Source organism: Equus asinus, chromosome 8 (assembly GCF_041296235.1).
Source record: "Equus asinus isolate D_3611 breed Donkey chromosome 8, EquAss-T2T_v2, whole genome shotgun sequence".
Classification (NCBI taxonomy): domain Eukaryota; kingdom Metazoa; phylum Chordata; class Mammalia; order Perissodactyla; family Equidae; genus Equus; species Equus asinus.
The window spans coordinates 94,764,697-94,778,346 of NC_091797.1; the positions used below are offsets into that span (position 1 = coordinate 94,764,697).

At 38.7% G+C, this 13,650-nt stretch overlaps 1 long non-coding RNA gene across 3 annotated transcripts in view; it reads left to right on the top strand.

Annotated features, from left to right (window-relative positions):
- LOC139045997 (uncharacterized) overlaps window positions 1–12,159 on the top strand; it is a 75,725-nt gene extending 63,566 nt beyond the window's left edge. The window contains exons 3-7 of one of the 3 annotated variants that reach the window (XR_011505583.1): window positions 1,578–1,752; window positions 2,979–3,096; window positions 7,655–7,751; window positions 11,475–11,652; window positions 11,969–12,159. This is a non-coding gene — a long non-coding RNA (uncharacterized lncRNA). Of the gene's footprint in view, window positions 1–1,577; window positions 1,753–2,978; window positions 3,097–7,654; window positions 7,752–11,474; window positions 11,653–11,885 lie in introns of all 3 variants that reach the window. The other 2 variants (XR_011505585.1, XR_011505584.1) reach the window with 2 other exon arrangements.
- Window positions 12,160–13,650: the final 1,491 nt, after the last annotated feature.

The window sequence follows — 13,650 nt, forward strand, 5'->3', positions numbered from 1 at the left end:
GCCAAAACAAAAAGCTGCTAGAAAAAAATAAAAAATGGGAGGATGTTTTGATAACTGGCACAGATAAGGCACAAAGATAACAAGGACACACAAAAAAATTTGTAAGCTGGACTTCATAAAAAGGTAAAAGCTACTGCTCATCGAACGATACCAGTAAGAAAGTGAAAGGCAAACTACAAATTGTAGGGAAAAAATCAAAGGAATTAAAACGCTATTTGTTAGTTGAATGAAAGAATGCATGACTGCTTACTCTTCATATTTCCAATCACCATTCACATTCTCTTGAAGAAGCCCCCAGAGGCACTGTGCATTCCCTTGGAAGTGAGCATGGTCTGACACACTCAGGGCTTCAAATGTAAAGGGCTCTGGACTCAGCAGCCCATGTGAAAGGGTGCTTCATTAGGCAAACTTGTCTTCTAGCAAGGGAGCTGCTTTCTGAGCTGAGGGTACAGTTGGGAGAAGTAGTAAAGGGAGGAGATTTGCACAATGCACCACGCACATATTACTACCCAGGGCATTCAGGAGGGAATAAAAGAGCCAGTAGAGAGCTCCTCAGCTGTGGTTGCCAGTGGATCCTTGGGACATCTGCATCATAGCCTGGATTCCTCCCACTACTCACTCACTTCCAGGTTCATGGAGATTTCAGAGACTGGTCTTTGGAGTGATCCCTCTGCTCTCATTCCTCATTCCTAAAATGAATGTGTTTTTGGGTTCAGGGGCCAGTTCTCAGCCTGTGGTGACTCAGAGCACTCACTATGTTCCCAGGAGGGACAGTCACTCTCACCTGTGCCTCCAGCACTAGAGTGGTCACTAATGGTCACTATCCATCGTGGTTCCAGCAGAAACCTGGCCAAGTCCCCAGAAGACTGACTTACAATACACACAACAAAAACTCATAGATCCCCACCCAGTTCTCAGGCTCCCTCCTTGGGGACAAAGTTGCCCTCACCCTCTCGGGGACCTAGCCAAAGGATGACAAGGCTGAGAACTACTGTTGGCTGTACTAGTTAGTAGGTTTGTTTATACAAGTAGTATGAGTTAACAATTCTGAATTGATGTAATGTGCTTTCTAGAAATGAGAAAATAAAAAAGTATATTGTAGTTAATAGGAATTAGTTTTCTTACTCAAAGAGAAGGGAGATATAATATGAAAAAGGAGCCTAGAATGAATCCAGGAGTGTTGCAGTTAAGTAGGAGGTATCAATATAAACCCTTTCAATAGATAGATATGGAAATACTGTATGTATAACGTATATACAGTATGAGAACCCAAAGAGAGGGTTCTTTTACAAGTCAAGTACTGGATATAAATATTTGTATATAAAGATTATGTCATTACCACTGGGAAGTGACTGCAGATAGTACAACTTGGAGTGTTTCAAAGCTTCTCTTGAGTATACAGACTCTTCCAAACAAAGGAAGTTCTAGGTATAGCTATATCCTGAGAACAGAATATCACGCAAGTCCAGAGAATATCTCAAGAATAGCATAATGGCTGGTTTACTAGATTAAATTATTGTTCCAATGTTACTCTTACCTTTGTTCATGTAACTTTGTCATGTAACTTTGCTTTGCAGTTCTTCCTACAGGAATATGCATCCCTCTTGACTTTGGTCTTAGCCATGTGCTCCCTTGAGCAATGAGATGTTTTGCACCATTTGGTTTACCCTCTTTTGCTGCTTGTATTACCTAAAAGACCTGGGCCTGGGTAATTTCTGGCTCTTCAGTCTGGGCTTCAAAATGAACACACATGTGAGTAATAAATGCTTATATTTGTGATTGTTTGTTACGTAGCAGTATATGACTGATACACCTGACATAAAGCAGACATTGGACATTGGTCTAATGAGTGAACACACACCAACTTGTATGTTTAAATAGCAGGTCTCTCTCCTGCAGAGGGCAGTCATGAATTTTACCAACTCAACTAAGAGGAAGACTCATATTTGGTACAGTTTCTCTGCTTCCAAGAGCAGTGGGAGTGTCCAAGACTAGGATAGGGAGCACAAGCAGCTGAACAACTCTCCTTTTATGCTGTCCCTGCAGCATTCTAACAGGCCAAGAAACTTGGAGGTATCTCATTGAAAGTGACTGGGAATGATAAGAGGTTGGGCTATATGGGTGATTTAATGTCAAAATTTATATATGATTTTTCTTTTACAATTCTATATATCACTCTATTGTCTAAAACAAACATGTTGACTTAAAATTAGAAATAATTGCTATAATTAAAACATTGAATAAAATTTAAATTTTAAAGATTAAAAATGTATATATTCTCTAAAGTCCTATCAGTCAAAGAAAATTATAGGTGAGAATTGAATTGTTATAGAAAAGAAAACTTTAAGAGCAAAAGAAAGGAATGAATATTTATAATCCCCAAACATTGCATATGTGTTTTCTCTACTCTTATTCTGACATTTTGCCAAATTTTTAAGTTGCTTCCAATTTATTTGCTCTTTTGTCTCTTTATGTTTTCCAGTTCTATCTCTTTATCACATGGAGCCCCTAACTTTAAATTTTTTAACCACAAAGTATTAGAGGAAAACTAATAATCGTTTAATATAAAACCTTCATTTTACATATATATGTCTTGGGCTCAAACTTTCATCCATCTATCCATCCACTCATGCAGCAACTCATTCACTCAACCAGCAAACATTTATTAATGGTTAGTTCTGAGTGACATATTGTACAGTGGTCCCGTTTATTGCAGGGGATACGTTCCAAGATCCCTAGTGGATGCCTACAATCGCGGATTGTACCAAACCCTAAATATACTATGTTTTTTCCTACACATTTATACCTATGATAATGTTTATTTTATATACTACACACAGTAATAGATTAATAACAATAACTAATAATAAAATAGAATAGTTATAACAATATACTGTAATAAAAGCTATGTGACTGTGGTCTCTCTCTCAAAATATCTCATTGTACTGTATTCGCCTTTCTTCTTGTGATGACGTGAGATGATACAATGCCTACGAGATGAGGTGAACTGAGAAGAATGACGAAGGCATTGTGACACAACATTAGGCTACTATTGACCTTTTGAGGATACATGAGAAGGAGGATCATCTGCTGCAGGTGAATTTTCCACTTAATATTTTTGGACTGTGATTGACCGCAAGTAACTGAAACCACGGACAGCAGAACCACAGATAAGGGGAAACTACTGTTTTAGGTTGGTCTGGGAAGGTGAAAATACAAAGACAAACAAGAGAAGTTCCTTCTGTCAAGGATACTACCTTCCAAGATATTAGAAATAAAGTATAAACTGATGTGCTAATTACTATTACAAAGAATTAACAAGGATTTTTGAAAACTCAACTGCTAAAGTAGCTACCCTTTTTCCAGGGAAATCAAGGTAGAGTCCACCTAGGTAGGACATGCACGTGGGGGTCTTGGAAGAGGAGGGGTAAGCAAATGTGGAGGGAGTAAGGGCATCTCCAGCAGAGGGACTCTGTGTTGGTTATATGAGTGCATGTTTGTGTCTCCCCCAAAATTCATATATTGAACCCTAACCCCTAAGGTGATGGTATTTGGAGATGGCGCCTTTGAGAAATAATTAGGTTTAGGTAAGAGTGGAGCCCCCAAGATGGGATTAATGTCCCTATAAGAAGAGAAAGTGACTAGAGCTCTCTCTCACTGCCATGTGAGAATACAGCTAGAGGCAACCATCTACAAGCCAGGAAGACTGCCCTCAAATCTGCCAGCACCTTGATCTTGGACTTCCCAGACCCCAGAACTGTGAGAAATAAATGTCTGTTGTTTAAGCCATCCAGTCTACAATTATTTGTTATAAGCAGCCTCAGCTAAGACAGAAATTGGTACTGAGAAGTGGAGTACTGCTATAACAAATACCTAAAAATGTGTAAGCGGCTTTGAAACTGGGCTATGGATAGAGGCTAGAAGAGTTTTGAAGTGCCTGCTAGAAAAAGGCCAATATAGTGAAGGCTCAGGAAAAAAAAAGAGGTAGCATAGAGAAAGTTTCCGTCTTCTTAGAGAATACATAATCATGTACAGAATGTTGGTAGAAATATGGACAGTAAAGGCCATTCTAATGAGGTCTCAGAGGGAAATGAAGAATAGGTCAGTGGACAATGGAGAAAAAGTAATTCTTGTTATAAAGTGAATTTGGCTGAATTGTGTTTGTGTTCTAGTGTTTTGTGGAAGATAGAACTTGTGAGTGATGAAATTGCATACTTAGATGAGGAGATTTTTAAGCAAAGTGTTAAAGTTGCAGCTTGGTTCCTCCTGACTGCTTATGGTAAAATAAGAAAAGAGAGAAATAAATTGAACAAGGAATTAAGCAAAAAGCAAATAGAACTTAAAGATCTGGAAAATTCTCAGCCTATCCATATTGCAAAAAATGAGAAAACATCTTCTTAAGAGAACACTAAGGGTGTGGCCAAATATTTGATAAGATTCGTATCAGTGACTTAATCAGCCACCCCAGCAGGAACATTGCCAGTTGGAACTGAAGGGTATGGAGATGTGATGGAACGAAAGAAGGCTATTGGACTTTTAGATCCTGTAGGACTGGACCATAGAGCTATCCAACTGCAAACAGTCACTATTCTTCAAGACAAGGGAAAAAGGAACCCAAAGGCAATTCAGAGATCATCAAGGCTACCACCTTTGGATTATTTTCAAAACTTAAAATCTAATGGGATTTGCCTTGCTGTGCTTTGTAGATCTTCCTTCTTTCATACTTGTCCCTTTTGGAATGGGAATATCTATCCTATACCTGTCCCACAATTGTATTTTGGAAACATACAACTTCTTTGGTTTCACAGGTTGAAATGTAGAGAGGAACTTGCCTCAGAATAAATTGCACTTCGAGTCTCACACATATCTGATTTAGAGGATATACAGATAAAACATTGGACTTTAGACTTTAGAAGTGATGTTGGAATGATTTAAGACTTTTAGGGGCCGGCTCCGTAGCTGAGTGGTTAAGTTCCCGCGCTCCACTGCGGCGGCCCAGGGATCGGATCCTGGGCGCGGACATGGCACCACTCGTCAGGCCACGTTGAGGCGGCATCCCACATCCCACAACTAGAGAGACCTGCAACTAAGATATACAACTATGTACGGGGGGTTTGAGGATATAAAGCAGAAAAAAAAAAGAAGATTGGCAACAGTTGTTAGCTCAGGTGCCAATCCTTAAAAAAAAAAAAAAAAAAAGACTTTTAGGGTCGTTGGGATGAAATGAATATATTTTGCATATGAGGACATGAATTTTTGGGGGGGGTCAAGACTGCAAGTTTGCATGTCCCCAAAATTCATATGTTGAAACCCTAACCTCTAATCTGATGGTATTTGGAGGTGGGATCTTTGGGAATTAATTAGGTTTAGATGAGTTCATGAGGGTACAGCCCCCATGGTGGAATTACTGTCCTTATGAGAAGAGAAAGGGACTAGAATTCTCTCTCTTCTCTGCCATATAAGGATACAGTGAGAAGGTGGCCATTTAGAAGCCAAGAAGAGTGCCCTTACCAAGAACCAAATTTGCCGGCACCATGATCTTGGACTTCCCAGCTTCCAGAACTGTCAGAAATAAATGTTTATTGTCTAAGCCACCCAGTCTATGGTATGTTTTTGTTATAGCAGCTGGAAATGACTAAGACATTTTAGCACGAAAAAGGACAGGTAGCTGTGAAAGGGCCATCAATGACCCTAGGCCATAGAGGAAAGATGTGGGCACCAGTGACTTTTTAATGATCAGGAACAAACTGCTTCTTTTTCTTAACTGCTCCTCTGTGCTCTCCCAAACTTTCCTTTGAAATTAAGTAACATTGAAAAAGAAGAATGAGTATAACAAAATAGATAAATAGCCAATGTGCAAATGTTTAAAACAAAAACCACCCATACTCTCACTACTTAGAGGTAATCATTGCACATATTTTGAAAACATATACCTTTCTAGGTTTTTGTGTGTTTGCCTGTTTCTATGTGAGATGGTAGTTGGCCTGGGGCAGAAGGAGGGGTTAGGGAGAAAGTAAGGAAGGGAGAAGGGTCAAACTGCAATATATCTTACAATCCAGTCTCCCATTTAGCAATACACAGTCAACATCTCTGCATGTTTTCAAGTATTCTTCACCTATTTAGATCATTACTTATTCATAATATTGTAGGGATTTTATGTTTTCTCTATTACAAACTGCATGTTATTGAACTTCTTTCAAACTACTTCTATTCATATAACAATAGTTATTTCCTTTGTAAAAACTCCTAAATTTCTGTCTCAAAACAAGTATGCAAAATTTTGTGCAGATCTCATTCTCTTACCACAGAGCTATGGGTAGAAATTAAATGCAAATGATAAAAATAAATTATAATAAATAATAAGCACCTCTCAGATTTTTCAAGTCACAAAGTAAGTCCTTTCCTGCTTTGTACTTAAAGTTGAAATCCCTCCAAAGTGCAGAAAGCTTCATCAATCCTCTCTAGGATGCCTTTTTTACTGACGTGGCCAACTGACTTGCTGACAGCAGCATGTCCGCTAAAACAGAAGGGCCTATAATCCCCAAACCAGGATTTCACACTCACGCACAGCAAAAGCTACTTAGGCAAAGTACTTACACAAAGCTTCATCACAGGCTCTGGTGTCTCCTATCAATGAATAGGACTAGGAGGCACAGTGGACCTAAATCAGGACAGTTTGTGCTTCTCACCTTTTAAATGCTCCATATTTCCCTTTCCTGTCTAGGTCCCCCAGAGCCTAACGTCTGTACTGGACTGGCATAGTCAGTTTTGGGTTATGAGTCTGTATTTTCTATTTAAAATTCTCTAAAGTAAATTATTAAAATAATTATCATTTTAAACCAGAGTTTCATTCAATTTGAGAGTCAAAGTTAATAACTTCAAGTCAGATGGCCATGAATATAATTTCTTTTGTCATTCAAAATATTGAGATTAACAATTAAGACCAAGTAACACCGAAACTGAAACACAGACAAGGCAGTGGAGTGTCAACAATAATTACAGAAAGAAGTACAAATGGCAATGAGCAAGGAAGAAATAAGCAATGAGTGTGGGTTGGTCTGAGAAATACAGTAGAAATGTCAAAAAAAAAAAAAAAAAACCTTAAGCGTAATTCATTAAATGAATGAGAGGCGTACCACACATGCTTGGCCCAAAGAAGCCACAAAGGGGTGCTGTGGATCTCCTCAGAGGCCTGGAGGAAGTTTCAAGTGGTTCAATTTACTGGATCCTGGACACTTGTTTACTGGTCCTCCTGAGAGGTTACAGCAGCTGTTTCCTCCCACAGGGCAAACCAAGAGCTCACAGGCACCCCAGGCCTCCCATGGACAATGGAGCTGCTTCGTGGGCCAAGGGTCCAGAATTGGGGAGGGAAAGGGGTAGTTAATGGCTGATGTTTAAGGGCTTAGATTTGTCCAATGTATCACAAACACTCAACCTTTAGCGAGAGAGGTGAGGTAGTATTATAAAAGACTCATCAGACGGTCCAACACTAGCTGTGGATTCAGCGGGTCCTTGGAACATGTGCACCATGGCCTTGACTCCTCTCCTTCTCCTTCACTGTCTAGGTTCATGGAAATTTCAGAGACCAGTCTTTGAAGTGATTCCCTGTGTCTTCCTCCTCATTCCTAATGGGTGTCTGTGTTTTTTGTTTCAGGGGCCTGTTCTCAGACTATGCTTACACAGGAGTCCTAACTGACCAGGAAGGACAGTCGCTCTCACCTGCAGTTCCAGCACTGGAATGGTCACCAAGGGTAACTATCCATAATTGAGCCAGAGGAAGCCTGACCAAGTTCCAAGGACATTGATTTATAACACAAAATACAGACACTCACAGACCTGTGCTCGCTTCTCAGTCTCCTCCTGGGGGCAAAGTACCCTCACCATCTCAGGGGCACAGCCTGAGGAGGAGACTGAGCACTAATGTTTGCTGGCATATCCAGGTGCTGGGTACAATGAGAGACCCAGATGAGTAATGGAGGCATGAATGTGCCCAGGCTGAGCCTGGGTCCACATACGATCACCTAAATTGGGTATCAAATGGATAGACATTTTAACTCTCAAGGCCAGGTAACGTTAGCCATTCAGAGAAGAAAAAAAGTCAAGGGAAGGAGGCTAAAATGATTCAGTGAATGTTTTTGGAGAAGAAGGGTTTAGGAAAAACAGAAGCCAAATATTTTATCAATCCAAAGGGAATAGAATCTGTACTAGATGAATAATTTATAAAATATTTTTTCCAAAGAAAGTATCTCTTACAGATGTACTTCAGACTGCTAGTAGCAATGAAAACAAGCTCCTCGTTTTATATAAGTAAAGTTTTCAGAACAATGCAAGTTCACTGCATAAAATCTGGAAGTATTTTTTTTAAGGAGTGCTTTTTTCCTATCATTTAAAGATCAAAATAGTTCAAAAGTTGGATTACTAAGGAAGTTACTATTTTAGTCTTTTTCCCTTCACATATTTTCTCCATAGTTCAGATCACAATGTATACACAAATCTGTATCTTGCTAGTTTTACTTCATAGTACTGTAATCTCTGTAAAATATATATGTATATAATATGCAGCTATTAAACGGGAAGTACCAAAATGTTCAGTTTTCGAGCATTTAAATTATTTCCACTTTCTAGAAGTACAAACTAAAACCTTCAATTTTCCTATATGCTAAATTTTTTATACTAAACATTCATTCTGTGAATTTTTATTGAATTTGTAAAAGCTATCTATGAAAGATATATTATTGATTTTAATTAATATTTTGAAATAACTTTCAGAAAGGTTTATACAAATTGACTTTCCTTTCATCATACTCTCACTGATGTAAACATAATTCCTAGAATATTCATCAATAAGATACCACGGTTTTAATTTCCATTTCTATGTTTGCTATTGAGATTGAGAATTTCGTATTTATTTATTGACTAGGTGTAATTATTTACAAAATAGCCAGGTTTTTCCTTACAACAATTTTATAATAGTGTGTTAGAGATTTTTCTTAGTAATCTCTAGAAACACTTTAGAAAAGATTTTTTTAATTATTCCTTTCTTAATTTTAGGCAATGATTTTGTCAGTTTATATGCCATAAAACATTGTGAGCATGTTACACTGTCAAAACAAATAAGGCAAGATGAAGAAAACTGTGTATAATATAAATCCGTTATCTAAAAAAAATAGAAAAAATAAATTATCTGAAAGACTAAAAATGAATCTGAGGAGAGTTATACTTTTTGATTTTGAACAATGTGAATATAATACGTATTCAAAGTTTTTAAATTAATGTACTTACGTCCAAAAGAATCTCATCTCAGACTGGTCAGCGTCAGCCACAGTGGCAAACTAGAGAGTGGGAAAGTAACACACTGACCATTAACTCAGTTTTACCTGCATTCCTTGTAGAGTATCATAGAAATGTCTAAGGTTCCATTCTCCCTGTGGTAGCCTCCAAGATGGCCCCCTAGTATTCCCCACCCCCTGCCTGGTTCCAGCTCATATATGGTCCACTTATATATTATACCATGGCTGGTCTGTCTAACTAATAGCATACAACAGAAGTGATGGTATTTCACTTCCAAGGCTAGGATGCAGCTTCTTTCTTACTCTCTCTTGGATCATTCACTCTGCCAGAAGCCAGCTGACATGTCATGAAGAACATGTGACAAGGAACTGAGGCTTTCTGCCAACAGCCATGTAAGTTTAGCAGCTAATTGTCTTAGTTCATTCAAGCTGTTATATAAGAAAACACCACAGATTAGGTAGTTTATAAAACAACAGAAATTTATTACTCACAGTTCTGGAGGCTGGAAGTCCAAGATCAGGGTGCCAGCATGGTTGGGTGAGGGACCTCTTCCAAGTCACAGATTTCTCATTGTATCGTCACATGGTGGAAGAGGCTAGGGAGCTCCATGGAATGAATCTCTTTTACAAAAACACTAATCCCACTCATGAGGCTCCACTCTCATGACTTAATCACCTCCCAAAGGCCCCAACTACTATAACATCACCTTTGGGGGTTAGGATTTCCACATGAATTTGGGGGGGACACAAACATTCAGGCCACAGCAAGATCCTGCAGCCCCAGTCAAGCCTCTAGATGACCGTAACTCCAGTCAACAGCTTAATTACCACCTCCTGAAAGCAGCTAAGCCAGAACCACTCAGTTAGGCCAATTCCAAATTCCTGACTCTTGAAAAACATAAAATAATACATTTATTATTTTAAACTGATAAATTTGAGGTAATACTTTATACAGCAAGCGATCACAAATACCTAAAATATGGGAGCGCTTTGGAACGAGGCAAAAGCTGGAAGGACTTTGAGGAGAGTGTTAGTGCAAGCCTTAGTAAAACAAAAACAAAAACAAAAACAAAACACCTTGAGAAGGATATGGTGTGCCTTAAAAGGAAGTGAGGAACATTTTATTAAAAAACTGAGAAAGGGATTATATAGTGGCAGAAAGTGTAGTAACGGTATCACCTGCAGTTACATAAAAAGTAGAAAATGCATCTAATCTACTGAAAGTAGCAAATGTACCTAATTAACTGAGGCATCTAGCTAAGATTCCCACCTGAAAGCACTTTCAAGAAGTTTCTTGCTGTTGCTTATAGTACAATGTGAAAGAAAATAAAAAAGCTAATAAAAAAGAACTGTTAAGCAAAAAAGAAGCCAGAACTTGCTGGTTTTGAAATTTTCTAGTCTCTTCATATGGCAAAATATGCTAAAATTAACGGCTACCAAGCAAAGAACATATCCAGGGCGGTGAAGAAAAGTGGTCTAAAGATGAGTGTGACTATAAAATTCTTTGTTAAGGCTCAGAAAGATCAAAAGTGGTGATTCAGAGTACCATTCAGTCGGGCCAAGGCTCTCTAAAGGGTATAAGTGTGTGCCTGAGAGACCATCTCACACAACAGGGCTTCCAGGAAGCTTAAGGGTGTTTGTCCCTTAGCTATCTTAGCAGGAAACCAAGACAGAGACGGCCTTATCTTGAAGAGATGTGTGGTTGTGGCTTTGGAGTGGTCTTCTTTGGTGTGCACACCAGTAAGATTAACAGGAGACACACTAAGTTTTTAGGAGAATATATTTGAAGAAATGCCACCAACTTGGACTGAAACGACCAGAGCCAGCACAAAATGAAAAGAGAACTTTGGACTTCTACCTTCTACAAGCAGAGAGCAGGCTGAGAAAACTCTTTAGCTATAACTATGTGCTACCTTTCAAAAAAAAAAAAAAGAAAAACAACAAAAAGCAGAATCATGAACCCAGAGATCAAAGTCAAGAGAATTTCCAAGCCTTGAGTGCTACTCAGTGAATTGCCAACATGTACCTGGTGGGATTTCAGAACTGCCACTGACTAAATGACTCATCTCCCTTCCCCCTTCCCCCTTTTTGAACAGGGGTGTCATGAAGATTATCCTATGTCTGTCCCACTGTACGTTGGGTGTGGATGTAGGCTGGCAGGTAACTCATCTCTTTTGTTCATAGGTCTTCAAATCTAAAGGAACTGTACTTGACATACTACACATAAGCACCACCACCCAAGGACCCTGATTCACATCTGGACCTGCTTTAAATGATGAGATTCTGGACTTCATGTTAATGCTGTAATGGATGAAACTTTCGGAGGTCTTGGGAGGAGGTGATTGCATTTTGCACATAGGAGGTATGTAAATAATTTTCGGCTAGAGTATGTACCCCGATGGTTTTAAATTACGTTCACAAATTCTTCCCTTCAAAGATGGAGCTTAGTTACCTTCCCCGTGATACGTGGGCTGGATTTAGTGGCTCACTTCTAATGAACAGAATATTGTGGAAACGAAAGACTGAAATGTCTGAGACTAGGTCACAAAAGGCATTGCAGCATCCTTGCTCACTCTATTGCATCACTCCCTCTAGAAGCGAGCTAGTCACGTCTCAAGAACACTTGGGTAGACCAGTAGAGAGGCCCACAGGGAGGAACTGAGGCTTTCTCCCAACAGCCAGCAAAGAACTGGAGTTTTCCTGTCAAGCCAAGTAAGCAAGCCACCTTGGAAGCAAATCCTCCAGAACCAGTTAAGCCTTCAGGTAACTGCAACCTCATGACACCCTGAGCCAGAACAACCCTATGTTGCTTCTGCATTCCCAACTCCCAGAAACTGTGTGAGATAATAAATGCTTTTATAAGCTGTTAGTTTTGTGGTAATTTGTTATGCAACAAAAGGTAACTAAAATATTACCAACCTTGGGCTGTCTTCAGTGGTGGTTCTGGCCGTTTTACTTGTTTTAGCAAGAAACCTGCTGGGTCAGTTTAGGGAAAATCCCCCACCCTTGATATCTGATCAAATTCCTTATGCCCATCCTCGATATCTTATCACTCCAGCCCATCCTCAGCAATAATCCTGTCAACTCGGTTTAGCCAGAGTCCACCTTACTGTTGATGTTTCCTCTTAGTAATTTTCCACCCACTGACACTCACCCTGCTTCCTTGGTTACAAATCCCAATTTTGTCCTTGCTGGAGTCAGTTAGATTTAAACTCAGCATCTCTCCCCTGTTAGAAAACTCCATTGTAGTAGTCCCCCCTTGAATAAAGTTTTCCTTACCATCTTTAACAAGCATCTTGAAACTTTAACATTTCCAAGTTTTGTCACCAGGAATTACTTCCAAATGAGTATTTTCATACCTCTACCTTATAAACTATATTTATTTTGAAGGAACAGATTTCCAGAATTAAAATATTTCATATTTTTACCAAACAGAAAATACTCCCCCCTTTAATAATCCATGTAGTAATCTGAAAAGGATGTGTATATAAATACATGTCATATACACACATACCCTCAAAGCTCCAAGGATGTAATTATAGTAAACTATAAATTAAGACTAAAACATTTAGCCTGCAAATTTTTAAATCTTGGGAATTAACTTACCAGAAAAAGAGAGAATGAAAACTTAAATAAAAATGAAAATATGCATCAAAATATTTAAGATTCAGAGAAAGCTGTAAACAAAGGTAGGCAAAGTCTTAAATCTTTTATTAATGAGAAAAAATATTTTAAAATAAAAGGTTATGGGGCACAGCAGTTAAGTTCACACATTCTGCTTCGGCGGCCCAGGGTTCACTGGTTCAAAACCCCAGTGCACACCTATACACCACCTGGCAAGCCATGCTGTGGGAGGCGTCCCATATATAAAATGGAGAAAGATGGGCAAGGATGTTGGCTCAGGGCCAGTCTTCCTCAGCAAAAAGAGGAGGATTGGCGGCAGATGTTAGCTCAGGGCTAATCTTCCTCAAAAAAATAAAAAAATAAAAGGTTATAAAAAAAATCCTAAAGAAAGTAGAAGGTATATAATGAATCAAGACAAAAATAGAGAACAAAAACAAAACCAGTTGGGATAATAAATCAAGGGTTGCTTCTTGGAAAAAGTAAATCAGAAACATTGACAAAATTGTGACAAATCATATGAGGGGAAGAGGAAATACATTTCAATATTAGAAATGAGAAAGGGAATGAGATTGTTAGCAGAGAGGATAATATTCAACCCCACGTGGAACTATTTTTGCGTCAGGAAAGGAAAGTTTCTAATAGAAAAGTTGTGAATGCAGCCAAGAAAAACTCTGAGTAAGGAAAGAGCATGACTGTCTCAAAAGATGTTGTAAACTATCCAATAAAACTAAACAAT